Source organism: Monodelphis domestica, chromosome 4 (assembly GCF_027887165.1).
Source record: "Monodelphis domestica isolate mMonDom1 chromosome 4, mMonDom1.pri, whole genome shotgun sequence".
Taxonomy (NCBI): domain Eukaryota; kingdom Metazoa; phylum Chordata; class Mammalia; order Didelphimorphia; family Didelphidae; genus Monodelphis; species Monodelphis domestica.
In genome coordinates, this window is record NC_077230.1 from 350,082,098 (window position 1) to 350,104,040 (window position 21,943).

At 39.6% G+C, this 21,943-nt stretch overlaps 1 protein-coding gene across 12 annotated transcripts in view; it reads left to right on the forward strand.

Moving 5' to 3' along the window:
- Positions 1–21,943, forward strand: part of STIM1 (stromal interaction molecule 1) — a 251,736-nt gene that overhangs the window by 19,756 nt on the left and 210,037 nt on the right. The window contains exon 1 of one of the 12 annotated variants that reach the window (XM_056795065.1): positions 914–944. The exons of the other annotated variants lie outside the window; for them this stretch is intronic. The gene's annotated coding sequence lies outside the window, so the exon portion shown is untranslated. Of the gene's footprint in view, positions 1–913; positions 945–21,943 lie in introns of those variants that run through there. 12 annotated transcript variants of the gene reach the window in all.

Consider the following 21,943-nt stretch of genomic DNA (forward strand, 5'->3'; position numbering starts at 1 on the left):
TATCTCTTGGACAGCTTTCCTTCTTTCCTTCTTTTTCCTTCCTTCATTCAACATGTATTAAGTGCCTCCTATGTGCCAGCCACTATACTAAGTGCTAAGGATAGAAAAAGGGCAAAATATAGTCCTTGCCTTCAAGGAGCAAACAATTGAATGAGGGGAGACAACAAATATATTCAGGGCAATCTATATACAGAATAAATAGGAGATAATTAAAAGATGGAAGATACAAGAAGTAAGAGGGGTTAGGGAAGGCTTCCTGTAGAAGGTAGGCTTTTAGTTGGGACTTTAAAAAGGCCAGGGAGGTGAGTAGTTGGAGCAGAGGAGGGAGAGCATTCCAGGCATGGGGGATGAGGGGAGGGGACCGGGGACAGCCAGAGAAAAATGTTTTGTCTTATTCATGGAATGACCAGGAGGCCAGTGTCACTGAATTGAAGAGTATGTGATGGGACTAAAACATAAGAAGATTAGGTTATGAAGGACTTTGAATGTCACTAGAGAATTTTATATTTGATCCTAAAGGTGCCAGGCAGCCACTGGAGTTTATTGAGTAGAAAGGGTAAAACATGGTCAGACTTGCACTTTGGGAAAATCACTTTAGTGGCTGAATGAAGGATGGACTGAAGTAGGGAGTAGTGGTAGTGCCAGAGGAGAGCTTATTTGGAGATATTGCAAAGGTGAATTTGACAGACCTACTATAGGAGGTGAGAAGACAGTGAGGAGTCAAGGACTCCCTAGCTTGGGAGCCTGAGGAACTGGGAGGATGGTGTTGCCTTTTACATCATCAGGGAAGATAGGAAGGAAGGTTTAGGGGGAAAGATAATGAGTTTTGTATTGGAAATACTGAGATTAAGACATCTGCTCATCATAAAGCATCATAATGCTTTAATCCTCCATTTTTCTTTCTGCAGAATCTGTTGTGCAAAGAACACTGCGTGAAATCTGGAGTAAGTTTTCATGCCTGATCTACTATTAACTGTGCAACCATAGACAAGATACTTCCTTTCTTTGAGCTCCAGTTTCCCCATCTATCAGTTAGGACAACACCTGTCCTCCTACTTCACAATGATATTATAAAGATCAGCTGAGAAAGTATATGTAAAAAGGCTTTGGAAAGCATTATACCCTATTAAAAATAAAAGGGATTTATTCCTATTATCATTTTCTTCTGAGTTTAATGTTATTGCTATTGCTAATTACTATTTTCTGTAGCACTGGAAGTTTACAAAGCACTTTTCCCCATAATGTCCCTATAAGTTAGATAGCATAGATATTATTCTCATTTTATAGGTGATTAACCTGAAGCTCAGATTAAGTAACTTGTCCATGTTTACACCACAACTGTGGAGCTAGGTCTCTTGTTCCAAGTCCAAGACTTTTTCTTAGGATATTTCCCAGTTCTTTGTCTCTCTCCCATACTCATTAACCTGCTCCTTCTGTCCTTATCCATGAAGGAAGTGATGAGTCAAATTGCTAGTAGTATAGTTGTCACTTTTGCAGTTCTATTTCTAAGTCCAAACTCTATTGTGTGCTATTGTGGATGTAGTAAGGCTAAGCCTCACCAAGGTAGTAGGACCTTGATATTATCATTAAATACTTAGGTTCTGGACCTTAGCTTTGCAGCTTCTCTAACTTCTTTTTATGAGTTCAGGCAGAGGTGCTTACATTCTGGGGCCATATTTTCTCACCAAGGTTGTGATGAACATTTTCCAGGATGCTAGGCTATTAGTGTACAATGTGAAATATAGGTGTGGGGTAAACCATAGCCTTTGTGAGGAGGGAGTGTGCTATACCCAAAGAATACTGGCCCTGAGCCACAAGGCTGTGAAAAGTGCTTCTTGATTGGGGCTTTACTGCCTGCTTGCTTTGTGAACTTGAGGAAGTCAGTTCATTTTACTGGCACCCCACAGTAGCTTTTAGGAGGATGCAAGTTCCCTGAGCCTTTCATATCCCTGGTGTCATACACAGTTTTTGACATAGGTGGTACTTGATAAATGCGTTTGGGGAATTGTAAGTTAAGAAGAGTAAATAGTAACTATTTTGCAGATGAGGAAATTGAGGCCATAGTTGTAATATTTAGAAAGCATTTATAACCAGAAGAGCTCTATAATCCTCAGATAACATAGGATTGGAATCTTTCTTAATTGAGATATGGAGGTGGCTTCTGGTCCTCCATAGCTATGACTGTAGAGAGAAGGTTCTGACAAATCTTTTCAAACTGGAAAGACTTTGATTCTATGTCCTTTAGTAAAGTCTACTGTTTGAGGACTAGCCTACCATAAGTCCATTGTGGTTCATTCCCAGAAAACTGGCTCCAAGTAATGTTTTTTTTTGTTTTTTTTTTGTTTTGTTTTGGGCTGCAGAAACTTGTGAAACCTCTGTCTATTGAGACGTGATTATGATTTGTGCTGCTGAGAGTTTCATCATCAACATTAATGAAGTTTAGTATCCTCCAAATAGTGAAGTATGATTCTGTTTCTTACAGTGCCTCAATTTGGCAGCAGTAGAGCCTTCCAGAATCCTAGAGACACTCAGACTGATTCTGGTGAAGGCAAGTCATGGGGAGGCTGACCCTCTTTCCCCTTTTTTAATACCTGTCTGCCATTCAGATCTGAGACTTCAAATTGGCAGATCAGGTTGCTGTTTGCTCCTTGAAGACTTTGGACAGGCTTTGGCTCATCTTTAACTCTCATGTCTCCTTTTTCTGCATTTCATGAAGACCATTAGCCTCCTATTTGCATTTGTTAACTACTGAAGGATTACAATTAGATTTGGAGGGGTTTATGGGAAGAAACACAAGGGAATAACATTTGAATATTTTGATTTTATTTTTTCAGAGAGGGAGAGGGTAGGAATAATGGAGAGGGAGATCTGACAGCTTAACCCCTATTTTAAGCCACTATCTAATAATCTTATTTTAACTACAATAAACTTGTAAGGGCCAGTCCAACAGAAAACTCAGAGATATCACATATAGTCTTTGGCAGGTAGATGCAGGTGTCCAGGTGGAAAATCCTCAGCAGTCCAGAAAATGGCTGAAATCTTCCAATCTTTTCCCTTAGTCCACCTAAGGGTAGTGGGATACTCCTATCCACTCTTGCTTCAGAGGGCTGCTTGTAAGATGACCCAAAGGTGTCCATAAGAACTCACATCTGCAACCTCCAGCTTCTGCCAGCTGCAAACCCCTATGTGAGTCCAACAGTCTCCTCAATGGTTTGGAACCTTTCCCCTACCAGCTCTGGGATTCTGTGTCTCATGACCTGTCTGTCATGCTTTGCTACATTGCTACACTACCCAGACTTCATTTCACTGGGTTTTTTCCCCTTTAGAATTTGTTCATATTCCACATTTTAGAATGTTATTTCTTCCTTATACTTTAGAATATTTTCTTTCTGCTGGTATAAACTAGATGACTTCTAATATTCCTCTAGTCTAAAATCTTGCCATTATATATATAGAGACACTTCTTGCTCATCAGGAAAATGCTGCCAAATCTCTTTGGGGGGTGGGTTGTTCCTGGGAGAGAGAGCTGGTGGGTTTTCCATTACTGGAAGTAGTAGCAAGATTCATGTTTAGTTAGGTATGGGTTGGAAAGCACTTCACAAACTTGCAAGTACCATATGACTTATTGCAGAAACCTTTTAAGTGGCATTCCCTTAGGTTTTCAGTCTCTCCTCATTCCAATCTATCCTGCCTACAGCTGCAAAAATAATTTTTGTGAAACAAAAATTTGTCCTTTTTGCTCCCATATTTAAGAAATTTCAGGGCTACTTTTTATCTTTGGATAAATCCATTCCAAAATAATAAGTACTTCTTATTAATCATAATAGCTAATATTTATGTATTACCTACTATGTGCTAGAAACTGCACTAAGTGCTTTACATTTATTATCTCATTTGATCCTTAAAAGAATCCTGGGAGACAGGTGTTATTTTTATCCTTATTTTACAGATGAAGAAACTGAAACAAATGAATTAAATGATTTCCCCAGTTATTCAGCTAATAAATGTCTGAGGGCACATTTGAACTCAGGTCTTTCTGTCTTCAGGCCCATTATAGAGCATTACATAGCTGCCTTTCTTAAGTATCTATTTCATGGTAGGCACAGATATACAAGGATAAAAAACAAAAACAGTTTCTGCCCTTAAGGATTGTACATTTTACTGGAGTAATATAACACATAGGCCAAAAATAATTTTTTTTTCCTTTTGGTGTTTAAAGTCCTTGATAGTCTGATTTGAGTCTGCCTTTGCAAACTCATTTCACATTATTCCTCTTTGTGGATTCTCCATTACAGCCAAACTGATGTACTTTCCATTTCCTTAATTCAACATCTTATCTCATATATAGGAATGCAGTTTCTTTTTACCTTTACCTACTAAAAAAAACAAAACAAAATAAAAACACACCATTGTAACAAATACACAGTCAAGCAAGGCAAATTCCCCTATTGGCCATATCCAAATAATGTCTTATTCACCCTAAGTCTATCACCTCTCTGAATAGCATTTGTCATCTGATTTTTTTTTTTAAACCCTTACCTTCGGTCTTGGAGTCAATACTGGGTATTGGCTCCAAGGCAAAAGAGTGGTAAGGGCTAGGCAAATGGGGGTCAAGTGACTTGCCCAGGGTCACACAGCTGGGAAGTGTCTGAGTCCAGATTTGAACTTAGGACCTCCCATCTCTAGGCCTGGCTCTCAATCCACTGAGATACCCTGCTGCCCCCTGTCATCTGATTTTTGGAATTATAATTGATCATTTTATTGATGAGTGCTTAAATCTTTCAAAATTATTTTTCTTTTTAATGTTGTTGTTGTATAAATTGTTCTGCTTCTGTTCACTTCATTCTGCATTAGTTCTCATAAGTCTTCCCTGTTCTTCCTCTGAAACCATTCTCTTTGTTGTTCCTTACAGCATAGTAGCATTCTGTTACATTAATATACCATGGGAACAACCCCTTAATTTCCAGGTCTTTGCTATCATAGAAAGAATTGTTATTTTTGTACTTGTGGATCCCTTTCCTTTTACTTTGCTCCTTTTGGAGTATAGCCTTAGAAGTGGTAATTCTGGGTCACAAAGTATGTGGTATAGTTCCTTTATGGGCTTCAGCTTCTTCATTTGTAATAATATAGTTGGACTAGATCAGTGATGGTGAACCTTTTAGAGACCGAGTGCCCAAACTGCAATCCTCATGCCACATGTGAGCTCCCCCCCTCCACTTGCCCCATATAGGGGAGGGAGGAAGTGCTCCCATTGGGTTGCTGGGCAGAGGGGCAGGTTATGTGAGAAATGTCCGCAGGTGCATGTGGAGAGGGAGAAGGGAGCAGCCCTCTCTGGCACATATACCATAAGCTCACCAACATGAGGCTAGATGATCTCTGAACTCCCTCTAAGTCCTAAGATTTTAGGGTTTCTATAGCTGGAGAATAGGTAGCATCCTTACCTAATGGTTTTTATAAAGGGCTAGATCATTTCCACTAAGGAAATAAGAAGTGATCATTGTGGGAAATGATAGAGAAGAGGTTCTGCACTCCATTTATGGGTCTTGCCTATTAAACTAGCAAGGAGGTAAATTTTCACATACTGAGTGTACAAGGACAGAGCTAAAACAACCCTGCCCTGCTTCTTGGCAGTTCATATGATAAAAAGAATGCCTTGGACTTGAATCCGTTGGGTCCAAGGAAACCTAGTGGTGAAGGGGAAGGGACCTAGTAGAATTCTATAGTAACTGGGATGAACTGGGCTTAAAACACATTGAGTAGCAGTCTTCTCTAGCTTGTAATTGTCCTTTCAGGAGAATTCATGGTCATTTATAGCATATGCTTAGTTTGACTCTTGTTCTAGGTCAGTTGAGCATTCTCATGGAAGAACTCCAGATCATTGTGTGTTTATATATTGTTAATTAGGTATTTATGAAGTGACCTTTACTAGTTAAAGCCTGGTTTTTCACTCATGCCTGAGTGATTTCTGAAAGCTAAACACCTCATTTGCAGGGTTTCCCAGGAGAATAGCTAGATTGTTTTCCTTGGAGCCTTTGAAATTCCACTACTTTAATTCAATTAAAACAACATATTTAGCACCTACTGGATTTGAGGCCCAATGCTTAGATCAGGAATATAGGGTAGGGAATATACAGATGAAAAACTATATAGCTCCTTCTTTAAGAAGTTTCCAGGGAAAATAACATCTGTACACAAAACTCTGTGATATACATTAGAAAAGAATTGCATAGAAGTCCCTAGCACTTTGGTATGTTAAGGAGGGAGAGATCATTTCTAGTTATGAGGATCAGAGAAGGTGGCATCTGATTTGGTTTTAAGAGAAGAATTTCAATAAGCACAGATATTGAAGGGGGCAAGAACTATCTATTCCTAGTATAGGAAGTCTGAGCAAAAGGGATGAGAGTGGGAGAGTTGCAGTATAAAATCTTCAATCACCTAAAGTGGAAAGAGTGATTGAATTTGAAATATGACTACCTCAGTCGTTTCTCTATTACTTAAAATTACATTGTGACTTTGGGAAAGTGTGCAAGTTTTGGAATCAGAGGCCTTGGGTTGAAACATTAACCTAGCACTGTGTATGTGTGTAAGAGAGTGAGTGTGACATCTTGATTAGGCAAATTAGCTTCTCTGAAATTTCCCCTCTGAAAAATGAAGTTAGCTGGATCCTGTAACTTTAAAATGAAGAGGTTGAATTGAATGATCTCTACAGTACTCTTTTTATCTACAATACTTTTTATCTTGGAATCCCAAGATCCTATTAAAAGTCTAACCAGTAGAAGATAAGATTTGTAAAAATAAGTAGTATGACAAGATTGTCAAAGAGAGCCTCAAATACCAACCAAATTTAAGTAGTTTTTATTTTAGGTAGTATGGAGCCACTGAAGTTTGAGCAGGAGAGAAGAGATCTGAGCTGAGCTATAGGAAGATGATAGGTCATACTGAAGGAGGGATGTATTGATGTAGAGGAGCTAGAGGCAGGGGAGTTAAATAGAGTAGAGGTGTTAAACTCTTGGCCTTGAACCCCTGTGCAGTCTGAACGAGATTAAAATGTAATTGGGGAATATTAAAATACAAAAAATACAGTGCAATATAGATAATGTTAATTTGTGGTTTTCTAAGTCAGTGTGGGGCCTTAAGGAATCTTTTCTTTTTTGAATGTAACACCACTGATTTGGAGCATTCAAGATTGTTGCTGGTTGACTTCATGCAGATTTTCAGAACAGTAATCCATATCATGAATTTTTGAATAATTGAATTGATTTGTTTGGGACCTTCCCATTTTACTCCTTCTTTAGCTTCATTATTTTAGATTCTGTTAGTGTGCATTGCCCTGATCAACCCTAGTCTGTGGGGACTGTTGTATTTGAATAGTCTGTGGCAAATTTCAGCCTAGAGGGAGGAAGGGAGTTGTCAAATGTTTCCTGATTCAAGTGACCAAGCATTGGGCAAGGTGGGGTTGGTCAGAGGGGAGGGCAGTATGTGACTCAGCAGAATTAAACTGGGCTGGCTTCCTGCTTGGCCACCTTGGGAGATGTTCTTGGCCTTGTCATGAGGTATAGTTTTTATCTATGAGTGCTTCCATTTGGGTAGTATATGTTATTGGTAGTAACCTTGTTTTGAATTCTACCTTTTATACTATGGGAGGTGGCAGCTAGGTGGTGTGGTGGATAGAGCACTGGACTTGGAATCAGGAAAACTCATCTTTTGGAATAGAATTCAGTCTCCAACACTTGGCTGTGTGACTCTGGGTAAGTCACTTATCCTTGTTTGCCTCAGTTCCTTGGCTTTCCTCAGTTCCTCATTTTAATGAGCTGGAGTAGCTCAACAACAAAAACAAAATAATATCTCTAGCATCTACCACATAGGATTGTGTAATGATCAAATGAGATGATGCATATAGAATACTTTATAAAACTTTTATAAACCTAAATGACCTATCTAAATGTTAATTATTGTCATTATTACTAATAAAGCTAAATATTGTTGATTGTGACCAAATAGGCTCCACTGCAAGGCTTTCTGATTTCACTTGAGTTTCATTTCAGCCTGTTGGGCCCTTGAACATATTTGTTCTTACCACCATGTTTTTTCATGTGTGTTGATCTCATGATCAGAGGAAGATGTGATTCAATGGGAAAAGCTCCATTATGATGTCTTATATCTGTATTCTACTTATCTTTTAAGGGCCTCCTTGCAATATGATATTTCCTGATTATTCCATACCTCACTAATTTGTTTTCTCTGAACTCTTACTACTCTTACTTTCAACCAATTTATTAAGTACATATGTGTCTGGCACTGTATTTGATGGTGGGGGACTACAAAGATGAAAAATGATAGTATTTGACCTTAAGGAACTGACAGTTCTAGTTAAACTATACAATACAGAGTATCCCAGAAACTTTTTAGTACAGTTTTAAGCTTTAATAACTTCTGACGAGTAAATGCTACAAATTTGTAAAAACATTATTTGAAAGAAATTTCCTTTGTATTTACTTAGTTTTATGAATTTTGAATAATAAATTTTAATTTAAAAAATCCTTACCAATACAATAATTTGTATTGTTCCAAGTCAGAAGAATGTTAAGAGCTAAGCAATGGGGATCAAGTGACTTGCCCAGGGTCACACAGCTAGGGTGTATCTGAGGCCAGATTTAAATCCAGGGCCTCCCACATCTAGGCCTGGCTCTGTATGCTGAGCCACCCAGCTGCCCCCTAAATTTTAATTTTTAACAACCAGATAAGGCACATTGTCATTATTCATTGTGTGTATAACAGTTTCTGTATTATGGTTTCTCAGATCATTGGATTAGAAGAGGTTTCCTTGCTTGACCATCTTGGTCACCTGATCTTTCTCACTTAGATTTTTTTTTTTCTTGTGTGGTCATGTCCAAACTGTCATGTATGCAACAAAATCTTATTCTTTGGATAATCTTAAGACTTTAATTAGAAGTTTATTATAAATGAAATTCTTTTACTTATTGCACACATTTGATGAAAGTTTAAAAAACTTTTTAAGTTGGCTAGTGATAGATACAGTGCCCAAGATGATAGGTTGAATTTTAATAAGAAACATAAATATTAAAATTTTTAAAATAGCAAACCTCTTGGAATTTTTTGTAAGTACATTTTATATTCCTGAAGTTATCAAAGCTTGAAACTGTACTTAGACTTTTGGGATACACTATTTGTGTGTTATTGCTTTTTTGCCTCACCAGGCAAGTCATAAGCTTCTTGAGAAAAGAGGCTTTGTCTCTTGGGTACTTTTTCATCCCCTACTGTTCCTACACAGGACTAGGCTTATATAGTATGTTCAGTAGACTGCATGAGAAACTGTGCTACTGACAGGTGCCTTAGAGTGAGTTATTTAACAACTTTGAGACTCCTCATTAGATGGGTGTTCTCTCTGCTGATACAGATTTTGTATATTTACTTTCATAGACTTAATGAGTTATTGCCAGGAAAATTTATTTTTACTTTTTAAAAAACCCTAACTTTCTAATGACTGTCAGGTATGGGCTAGGCAATTGGGATTAAGTGACTTGCCCAGGGTCACACAGTGTGAACCTTAAAAATTCCCAGACCCTACTTCATAAGATTGGATTAAGACCATTCCCCATTTGGGCAGTGAACTCTACTTAGATTAGGAAATGTGAAAACTCACCTACTTAAGTCTGCCCTAGGGGAAGATAAAGTTGTAAACTCTTTTCTGAACAATGAAAAGTACTTAAACCCATACTTAAGCCATGCCTATTTTAGGAATAATACAAAAAGGGTGCTAAGTACCTATAAAGGTCAAGCAACTTGTAAACTTAAAAGGAGCAAAGAGGTGAAAACTTACTCAGAGATTCTAGTCTACTCAGGTGTGAATTACTCAAAAAATTAGTCTACTCAGGTGTGAACTAAGAATGGTCTGTCCTTTGAAAAATGTCTACTGTGATTGGTAGATGTAAGGACTTAGGGGAGGTGACATAGGAGAAAATGCCCTTTAAATAGGAGCTCAGATAGGAGCTCAAGGGACATTCTGAAACATTCAGATCGAGGATTGAGCTGGTAAAGTCAGCTGAGATGGAGCTGGCCTGGTGTCACTAGAATCCTTGCTTGGACAGATCTTGTGGTGAGTGATTAAGGACTGACTGATCTTTTCTCATAGGGCTTAGGCCTGGGTTGGCCAGGACTGGCCAGGACTGGCTTATCCTTTTCTCATTATTCCCCTTTTTCTCTCTTTCTCTCCTTTTCTTTAATTCCTCATTTGAATTAATTAAAATCTCTATAAAACCCAGCTGTCTTGGGTATATTTGAATAATTGGGAATATTTCCCTGGCGACCACCTTATATTTGATTTAAAAACAAAACACTGTAGTGACCTGTGGTCACAACTTACTCATCCACTCTTACATCACTACAATTTATATCTACCAACCATTTTAACTCTTACAGTTTATGGCCACAACCATTTTAATCATTACAACAGAGAGAAATGTCTAGGCCAAATTTGAACTCAGGACCTCCCAATGTCCAGGCTTAGCACTCTATATAATGAGCCACCAAGTTGTCCTGGCCAGAAGCATTTATCACCTGGTTCCAGTTATGAGATTCTCCTAGCTTCCTTATGAGAAACTTTTCCATCTTTTACTTTTCTGAGATAGCCTTTGAGAGAACCAAGAGTACTTTCTATGCTTTGATGAAGGGTTGGCAGAGGTCTTAAGTAGAAGATGCTGTCTGTAAAATAGGATTAGCTTATCCCCTTGCAGTTAGGGGATTTGACCCAGGAATATGTCAAAGATATAACTCAAGGATTTCTTAGTGAAGATGTTACTTTGGAATTGCCTTTGATGTCACTATTGGCACTAGTGCTATAGGCCACAAACCCTAGAGAATGGATCTATAATTCCATGACAGTCAGTATTGTGACTTCTTAAAAGGACAGCCATTTCTTTGAAATGTCAAAGCATTTTCTGCTTGAGGATGTTTGAGAGCAGGATAAGCCTTGGCCTTGGAATCAGATCTCTGACAGCTATGTGAAAATTATTTTGGGGCAATTAGATGGGGCAGTGGGATAAAGTGCCAGGCCTGGAGTCAGGAAGATCTGAGTTCAAATATGACCATAGACACTTACTGGGTATATGACTTGGCCAAGTCACTTAACGTTGTTTGCTTCAGTTTTCTGAGCTGTAAAATGGGAATAATTATAGTGTTTACCTCTGAGGGTTGTTGTAAGGATCAAATGAGATAATTTAAAAATGCTTAGGACTATGCCTGGAACATAATAAATGTGACATAATGTTAACTATTATTATTAGCTGTTCCCTTATTACACTGGACTTTATTCATCTGCAAAATAAAATGAATATGATAACCAACTTCCCTTTAGAGGTGGTTATGAGGAAACTGTAAATCTTAAGCAAATAGGAGTTGAAGTAGACTGGGTCTGTTTCATCACTCTTAATTTAATTTAGCTCTGAAAGACTTGTCACCAGAAGTGTGGTTACCAGGTGATACAATTCTCCTTTCCATTGCTTAGTGTAGAAGAGTGCATCACTATAAGAACTAGAATTCTCAGGCCCCTTTTCTCCTTCATTTGTTCCTTGAAGCTTACTTGTTAATGAGAGCTTTGCCCTAAAGGTGGAGTCCAAATACTTTTATGAATTATTTCCTACTTGCTAGTTCCTTGGCCCAAGAAGAACCACCATACTCCCAAGGGACAAATACAACCATTGCATTAGGGATTTCAGTGTTCATGTTTAAAAAATGTCTTTAAAAAAAGTTGGTGTTTTTCTTGCCAATTTGACCCAAGGAAAGAACCTAGTTTTTGGGTGATATGTTACATCTGTTATTAAATATCAGTTGTTCTAAAAGTTGTCTCAGTCTTTCCCACAAAAAATTTAGATAAGAAATCTTGTATGACTGGTGTTCAATTAATGGTGTTCCTCTCTCCCAATAATAATAACTCTCCTAGCTAGAGCTCTGAAAGTTTTCCTGATGGTATCTTTGGGAGGTAATATTTTTTTTCCCTTTTAAACATTATTTTATTTGGTCATTTCAAACATTATTCATTGGAAACAAAGATCATTTTCTTTTCCTCCCCCACCCCCCACCCCTCCAAATAGCTGACGCATGATTCCACTGGGTATCACATGTGTCCTTTATCCGAACTCATTTCCATGTTGTTGGTATTTGCATTAGGGTGTTCATTTAGAGTCTCTCCTCAATCATATCCCCTCCATCCCTGTAGTCAAGCAGTTACCTTTCCTTGGTGTTTTTGCTCCCACCGTTTGTCCTCTGCTTGTGGGTAATGTTTTTTCTCCTAGATCCCTGCAGATTGTTCAGGGACATTGTATTGACACTAATGGAGAAGTCCATTACGTTCGATTGAACCACAGTGTATCAATCTCTGTGTACAATGTTCTCCTGGTTTTGCTCCTTTCGCTCTGCATCACTTCCTGGAGGTTGTTCCAGTTCTCATGGAATTCCTCCAGTTCATTATTCCTTTGAGCACAATAGTATTCCATCACCAACAGATACCACAATTTGTTCAGCCATTCCCCAATTGAAGGACATCCTCTCATTTTCCAATTTTTGGCCACCACAAAGAGCTCAGCTATGAATATTCTTGTACAAGTCTTTTTCCTTATTATCTCTTTGGGGTACAAACCCAGCAGTGCTATGGCTGGATCAAAGGGCAGACAGTCTTTTATTGCCCTTTGGGCATAGTTCCAAATTGTCCTCCAGAATGGTTGGATCAATTCACAATTCCACCAGCAATGAATTAATGTCCCTACTTTGCTACATCCCCTCCAGCATTCATTACTTTCCATAACTGTCATGTTAGCCAATCTGCTAGGTGTGAGGTGATACCTCAGAGTTGTTTTGATTTGCATTTCTCTGATTATAAGATGGGAGGTAATATTAAGTTATAATAGAACATAAGTGCCTTATGGGCAGAAATAATTTCTTTTGTGTCCTTATATTTCAATTTCTTCGTACAATATTATATAAACAGTAGGTGTTTAATAGACATAAAGTAAATTTGCACTGGGGCAATGTAAGGAATATTATTCCCATTCTCTGGAGGAGATAAACTGAGAGAAGTGGAGTGACCTCTGGTCACACAGCTAGAAAACACTGGTGTTTGTAATGGAACCTGCTGCCCTGATTCTAGCCCTAGATCTATTTTGGGTGTATGTTCTATTGTCCCAGGAGAATACAAGATCCTTTGGGGCAGGACTATTTTGCTTTTGTCTTTGGGTCCAACTATTAATGTTTCATTGAATTAAATTGTGTAGTAGTAGTAGTAGTAGTAGTAGTAGTAGTAGTAGTAGTAGTAGTAGTAGTAGTAGTAGTAGTAGTAGTAGTAGTGTCTCGGTAACTGAGGATGATGTGCGCTTTCATCTGTGATGTAGATGAGTGTGCACAAAAAACACTTGTGCGTGAAGGAGATTTAAGTGGAAAAGTCAATGCACAGAGACAGTCCCACTCTCTCGGCGTTGGAAGCCTGGGTCCAGTGGCACAAAAAATCATTACACCTGGAGACTTCCTCAGCTGCATTGGATGGCCTTGTTGTCTTTTGTGCTCCAACATGCTCTGAGCACTCCACAGTGCTTTGCTGTGTCGCCCTCTCAGCCATTGAACCTTCTTATTGGTTTCTTCCATCTGTTCGGCCGAAGCAGTGCTTCTTCACATGCTGGGTGAGCAAAGCCTTAGTTCACCAGGGGTCGACGACCTGATGGCTACCCTCATAAGGTTTAGCCAGCCTGTTGAAGCTGTTGCCCCGGGGTGTGGCCGCTGCCACATGCTAGCAGCTACTAGGAGCCACAAGTGAGAGCTGGGTGTCAGGTGAGGGTCAGAGGCTGGAGAGCTGCCCTAGGAGGGCACGACAAGCCCTCCATACCAGAGATACTCCTCCTCCCTGAGCACCCCATATGTAACCACAACTCTTAAATCCTTTGATTTCTTCTCCTTTCAAGCAGGAAAACTTGAATAACAAAGAAGGAAACATTTGCCATGTATCAAATGTGTTATTAGAGACTGAAAGAACTGGAGGGCTTAATCAGGGAGAAACTCTTCTAATTTTGATTATTACAGAAAACTCTGAAGAATCCCTTGACTGCTTTTCTCACTTTGTTTTTTGGGTAGTCCTTTGTCTCTCCCCTTCAAGTTGAGGAAGGAGCCCAGCTATTTGGAAATTGTTTTATGGCCTAAGATATACCAAGTGCTAGCTATCTCCTCACCATTAGAAAGTAATTTCAACACTAATTTTTTAAGTCAGTTCCTTATAAATCCTGCCAACTCTTATGTCTGTTTAGCAAGAGGGAGCAAATAGGGCAAATAGAATTCCTGTGTGTTCAAACTCATAGCACTCTAAGTTAGAGATGAATAAACCTTATGGGAGCAAAGCTTCTTTTAACCTTGGGCTTGGAGAGGGTGGGTGAAGTTTTTCTTTCTGAGAAGCCTGTTTTAGATAGTTTATACTGTATTCTCGTTTCTCTTTCCTTTTTTTTTTAAACCCTTACCTTTTGGTTTAGAATTGATAATGAATGTCAATTCCAAGGCAGAACAGTGAGGGCTAGGCAGTTGAGGCTAAGTGACTTGTCCAGAGAGACAGATAGGAAGTTTCTGAGGACAGGTTTGAATCCAGGAGCTGATTCCAGACCTGGTGGCTCTGTTAATTGTGCTACCTAGCTGGTCCTTATATTCTCATTTCTATAGCACTTGGAAGTTTATAAAATACTTACTATAACAGCCTTGTGAATTAGGTAGTGTGAAAGTGTTATCCAGTTTTATAGATGAGAAAACCAAGGCATGGAGGATGAAAATGTCTTTCACAATGTTATCCATTGCTATGCCACACCTGCATTTAGTGTCTTAGGAAAGTGCCTAGGTCAGTGATAGTGAACCTATGCCATGGGTGCCGAAGATGGCATGCAGAGAGTACTCTCTGTAGGCACTCAGCCACCCTCCCTAACCCTAGAGTTTGTTACTAGAAAGGCAGAGGGACTTAGGGGAGCTGCCCCCCTCCCCCTCTATACCATGTCATTTTTTCATATCTTCTGCCCCTCTGCCCAGCAATCCAGTAGGAGTGTACGGGGATAAGATGGGCGGCTCAGAGGCAGCAGAGCTGTAGGGGGGCAGCAGAGAGCTCCAGCCACTCCCTTCCCCCTGTCTACACTTGCTGAAGGACATTCCTTACTTTACCCCCTCCTCTGTCCAGCAGCCCAATGGGAGTGCTTTTTCCCTACCCTGTATGGTGTAAAGGGGGGGGGGTGGAGTAGGGCACACCACTGTTGGGTGGTTGGGGAGGGGTATCCATCTGGGAGGGGGCATGGGGGGGGCAGGCTGTCACTCCATCTCTAAAAGGTTCGCTATCACTAACCTAGGTTGTAATGAAAGAAAGTCTGAAATGTTAGTCCTCTTATGCATAGTAGCTTCAAAAATCCTTTCAATTGAGTTTGAGGGAAAGGGTACCCTGACCACTGGGTGGGGCCCTAAGAAAAGTAAGAATGCCCTTAGAATGAAGATGGAAAGGAGAGAAAAGGGATCATTGTTCAGGAATTGGGTTATGTCTACAGATCTGACTTTATAATGGAGTAATAATTAACTTATTAATTATTTAAGAGAATTTAATAAGGTTTTTGGTGATGGGATATTTCTGAAACTTTTTTTTAAAAATTTTGGGGGCAGCTGGGTAGCTCAGTGGATTGAGAGCCAGGCCTAGAAGTGGGAGGTCCTGGGTTCAAATCTGTCCTTAGACACTTTCTATCTGGGCAAGTCACTTGACCCCCATTGCCTAGCCCTTACCACTAATCTGCCTTGGAACCAATACCTAATATTGATTCTAAGACAGAAGGGTAAGGGTTTAAAAAAAATGGAGTTTTGACTTTAAATGAAGCTCCTCCAACTGGAATCATAGTATGCTTCTAGTATGCTTCAGGTGAAAGGGATAGTATTAGATCATCTAGTCCAACTTGTTCTTGAACAGGAATCTCCTTGGCCACATTTCCTACAAGTTGTCATCTAACTTCTGCTTAAAGATATCTTGGAGCAGATTGTACAGTTCTTGAATGCCAAGTGGGAGGTCTTACAATCAACAAACATTTAGGAAGCACTTATGTGTCAGGCACTGTGCTAAATGTTGGGATATAGATACAAACAAAAAGAAAATCAGTTTCTGCATTCAAGGAACTTACCTTTTCTTAGGGGAAGACAATACATAAAAGATGAAAGGGAACTGAAAAGTGTATCTGTGTGTGATGTACCTGTGCAGAGATAGTTAGGAAAAGCATGCAGGATGACTGGTCAAAGATGGCTGTGAGATTTTACGTTTAGGTAACTGGGAGAATAATTATTAAAAATAGTCAACAGAAATCAGAAAGTTGGAAGGAGAGGCAAATTTGGAGAGGAAGGTGGTGAGTTAGACATTCAGATAGAAATGTCCAGAAGGGAGTTGGAAATGTGGGACTAGCATTTGATGCTTAGTGGGGAGATATATGCAGAAGAACATACATATCTTGGATGACCACTCATAGAACCATGGACTTTGAAATCTAGAAGGAACCTTACAAAATGATGATCTAGCCCTAGGCAGACATTTTCCAGATGTCCCTGAAGCACAGAGCAAGGAAGTAACTTGCTTAATGTAACAGCTGGGAGTTAAAGCCAGAGCCAGGTTCCAGGTAGGTTGATCATATAGGCAAGATTGGCCAGATAATGAAGAAATTTTCCCACCTGGCAGAGGAATGGTTATATTGAACATTGATATTTTGTGTATCTTGAGATTTGAAAACAACAGTTTATTTTTGATATAGGGAAGTCAGGGTCCACAAACACTAATATATAAATATTAAGTTTTCCAACTCTCCTTAAAACCCAGGCTCTTGCAAAAGTTCATGTTGAGAATTGTTTAGGACCTTAGACTGGTCCTACTTGGTTTAGGACCTTAGACTGGTCCTACTTGGAAGGCAGTAGGGTTTCTTTTTTCCCCCCTAAGAGAATAGGAAGGATTCTGCCCCAACGTTCCATCACCTTCTTTGCGCCTCCCCTCTACTTGTAGTGCCAAGGCATTTTTGAAGCACAAATGACTCACTGACTCACCCTTTGAAGAAAGGACGTTCTGTCATCCCTACTCAAATGACATCTTGGGCATTGCAGCGTTGTAAACCAAATATAGGTGGATGAACCATTTGGCTCTTCCCTTTCTGGAGAAATCCTTGAGCACTAGAACAGAGGGGAGGAAGGCCTATCATTAATGAGGCAGGAGCAGATTTGGATCTTGGGGAGTTTAGGCCTAGGGTAAGTCATTATATAAGAAGGATGTGAGGTCTGGAAGAGATTACAGAGCTCTAGGAGCTTGCAACCTTAATGGGAGATAAGAAGACTTACCAATGATTAGTTGAGGCTCAGAGAAGGCATTAAAAAGATTGAGTTAATTTACTTAAAGAATTATTGAGTATTTCCTATCCTCTACATATTCAGGGTTATGACTATTCCTGCTCTAGATTATTTGGTGAAGGATAAAGAAAAGTATAAGCCAGGACTTCTGGAACTAATTCTAAATGAGCATTCAAGGCACATTCACTAGTTTCAAAGTTGAACAGTGGTGCCAAATGAAGGATAATAATAAAAATAACATATTTGTAGAAATGTGTATGTTATATATGTTGAGTAAATGAACCATACTAGAGTGGTTTCCATTATCCTGTTCGATGGTATCACAAATACTGTTGTTATTCCCATTTTACTTAAGGAAATAGATTTGGAGAAGCCTGTAGTCTAAGGGCATGGAGCTGGGCTTCTCACTGTAGTCTTCTGATTTTAATTCCTATACTCTTTTGGATTGAAGATTTTTAGGTTCTACTTGTCAGGAAAAGCTTATTTTACAGTTGCCATAAAAAAAAAAAACAAACTTTCTTTCTTAGTATCAGTTCCAAGTCAGTTCCAGTGGCAAGGGCTAGGCAATTTGGATTAAGTGACTTGTCCAGGGTCACACAGCTAGGATGTATCTGAGGCCATATTTGAACCCAGTCCTCCCAACTCCAAGCCTAGCACTCTAACCACTGTGCTACCTAGTTGCCCCTGAGCAGGTGCCATTTGGTCTAGGCCTGGAGGGATGGGTAGGGTTTGGAGAAGTAGATGTTGTTGGAAGTGGGCCATTCTAGCACACAGAAGGTACTTAATATGTGCACAATCCTATGTTGGCCACTGCCTTGTAGCAGTGAGTATACTACTTACTGTCCCTTTACTATGCAATCTTCCTCATTTTGAGACATCTAACCCTAATGAAGTTTTCTTGAGGAGAGCTGTCTCTAGAGGTAGCCATTCTTTATGTTTCAAGATGTGTGTGTCTTCAGAGTTGGCTGAAAGAGGTTGCCTGTCTTTGAGTTAGTGAGTTTGGATTATTTCAAGAAAGCAGTAGCTTATTTTCTCGGCCTGTTCCTTCTGCAGTAATATAAGTTTTATATGTATACACACACACACACATATGTATATATGTACTTGCAATAATACTAATGCATACCCAATAGCTTTTAAACTATGGGAACCTGCCATTTATTGATAAATGTTATAGGACTGTGATTAACGTTTGTGTCTGATTCTAGGAAATGGGATAAAAACAAAGAGAAAAGACTTAACCTGAATAGTGCCAAAAAGAGCACACCGGTCAAAAAGAAAGAAACCAATCCAGGTAGGATTGATGAACTTCTAAGCCAATACAAAAGGACTTGAACCTAGTGTGAGACTCGAGGTTGCCACGCTTGACATGTTAAGATGAAGGACTTCCTTGTATCCACACTCTTTGTGAAATACTCATAGACAAATACTGAAGTTTGGCTATCATCCTGGCTCCCCATATCCCTGAGAATGACAAAAAACCAGACCAGGGAATGACACTTCCCTAACCAAAAAAAAAAATCTAGTTCTTTTTCTCTCTGATAGTATGGCAACTTCCTGTAGTCTTGGCTGCAAATGGGCAAGTGAAACATTACTGCATTCTGTCTTACAGAGTTGTGGGATAGAAATTATTTTAATTGAAACCTAACACAAGGGCCTGTTAGAAGTTTCCTCTTAGAAGGGAAAATTTTGTGTTCACCTGCAGTTAGAAAATTTAGAGGTGCAGGATGATTATGTTTAGTGATAAATTGGGGAGACTGGTCCCCCAATCATCATCAGGGGGGATTGTGAATTTTAGATTTTCTCCATTTTGCTTAGTCTTAAAATTCTAGCAACCAGGAATGTATACACCCCTACTTAAGGATTAAGTGTTGAGGAGGATGGCCTATGACTGACATGTGCTAGCAAGTGACAAATAAGAAACAACTGACAGATCCCCTGGGCTGTCCTAAGTCAAGCTTAAGCTACCACTGGTACATGTGAGATGCAGGAAGTGATGTAAAGAACGGTCTATATATTTCGTGTCACTTCCTTCCTCTGGGGGTGCTTGCCATGCCTCTGGCTATCGTTCTCGCTGTCTCTTGGGGATGTGGGTTTTTTCCGAGTTGGGGCTTGCCGGTGAGGTGACTGGGAGAAGTTCTTAGCATGCTTGGTGAGTGGTTTACCTCCTAAAGCTCTATCCTCCTAGGAGACCCCTCATCTTGGAGGAGGTATCATGGCTGGTAGCTGAGCTAGATTGAGAATGCCCCTTGGCCAAGGCCTCTGAACTCCTGCTTGGCTCAGCCTGGGCTGGAGCAGTTTAAATTTTCTTTCCTCTCTCTCTCTTTCTTCTTCTTAATTTCTTCCCTCTATTGTAATTAAACCACCATAAAAATTCCAAGCTGATTTGAGTATTTTATTGGGATTGAATTAATCCCTGGCAACCACTAGTATAATATATTCAGTCAGTAACCCCCAATTTTACCCCTTACAACTTCCCTATCCCTCTGGGAATGGATAGCTGTTCTTTACCAGCTATATTTGTTCTACACAGGATTGTGTGGGTGGGAACACCGTAGAACTTTCCAGTTGTTGAGAGGGCCTTTTAGTTTGTTTAGACCCAGGGCATCCAGGCCCTCTTGCCTCCACAGGGTTAGCTAGACTAGCTTGATTTGCTTTTTTAGTAAAGCCAGGATAAGTTGTCCACATGGTTTGTTTTTCATCCGGGGCTATTTTCAGCCTTAGATCCCAACAAGATGACATGTTGGCGATGTTTTCCTGGAGCCTGTGCCCAAGCTGTGAGGATGAAGGGCAAGTGTGCCACCTTGTATCTGAGGAAGTAGACAGATTTCTCTTCCACTTTACCTGCCTCCCCCATTACCCATCAAGAGCTGAGCCTTTTTTTGGATTTCAGGATTTCTATTCTGAGAACGCTCCCTTTATTCTCCCATTGGAAGCAGAGATAACTCCTGTTTCTTGCTGCTTGGTCCTACCAGTGATAGGGACTGTAAATCCTTTTATAGGAGATTGTCCTTGTTCTTATGGAGTTCATAGTCTTCTTCTTGTGGTTGTTTAGTTTTAAACCCTTACCTTCTGCCTTAGAATCAATATGTATGGGCTCCAAGGCAGAGGTAGACCAATATGGATTAAGTGACTTGCTCAGGGTCACACAGCTGGGAAGTGTCTGAGGCCAGATTTAAACCTATGACCTTCTGTCTCTGGGCCTGGTTCTCAATCCACTGAGCTACCCAGCTGGCCCTGAGTTCATAGTCTTGTAGGGAATATAATGATTTATGTACATGAGAGAGGTTTAAAATAAAATGTAAAATGAGTCCTAGAAAATCGGTGAAGGCTGCATAGATGAGGTGGCATTTTAATTAGACTTTAGACAAAATTGAGAGAGTCATAGGGAATAGAAAAGCAAAATCATAGGAGAGAGATAGGAAAAGGCAATATTTAGAAAACAGAAAGTTGTTTTTTTGGGGGGTGGGGCAGGTTGAGAAAATACACTTCATGGATGTACTTAGTATAAGATTAATTGGAAAAGAAAGGGAGTGCCAGGTTGTAGAGGGCCTTGAATATCAAGCAGCAGAGGAGTTTGAACTTTGTTAACTTGGCAGTAGAGGGTTACTGGATTTTTGAGCAAAGGAGTGACATCACTAAATCTATGGATAAGCAAGATAAGCCTGTGAAGAAGAAAAGAGAGAGTAGAGGTAGGAAGTTCTGTTTTTGTAGGACAAATTGCTGGCCTTTGTTAAGAATAATATTAAATATGATCAGGTACTTTGGGATTTTAGGCCCTCTTTTATCTTATAATTGGGTGATAATCCTGATGGCCTATCCCAGATGCTTATTTATAGTTGTCTAGGGTGTAGATTTTACTTTTTTCCTTCTCCAAACTCTCCAGAGGTACTATATCCAAGTACTACAAAGTTTCTTTTGACCCACACTGCTAGCTTCTTTCAAGCAAATACAAAAGCAGGGCAGTGGATTATAATTGGCAGAGCTTAGAACTGAGAATCAGGTGGTCCTTGGTACTAATTCCAGCTATGCCTCTTAAGTGTGTGACCTTGGGCAAACCATTTCTCCCTGGGTTTTTGTTTCTTCTTCTTTAAAATAGAATGGATTAGGTCCCATCATTAGAAATTTTCCTGTTGGATGACATAATGTTGAGAAGTGACGTTTGGGGAAAGGAGAATCCTTGTTCAGATACAGATTGGTCTTTTCTGAGGTCCTATTTAGTGCTGAGATTCTGTGGTTCTTTATGATCTTTGAAACCTTTCCCAGGTCTCTTGAGCTTGTTGATATCTTAACTGTAGGGAAGATGTAGATTATTTATGCATGTCTCCCCAAATATTGTAAACCTTCTTAAGGGCATGTACTGTTTCATTTATGACTATGTATTCTTAGCACCTGGCATGTTGCAGGTGCTTAGTAAATATTTAATGATTGTTCCTTCCCTCTCCCATTGGCTCAGAGTTGTACATTGGTTCTTATTCCTAGTGTTTCTTTTCTATCCTAGTGTTCTTAGTTCAATGATGTGGAAATGAGACTGTAGCAGTCCAGCCCATATGTA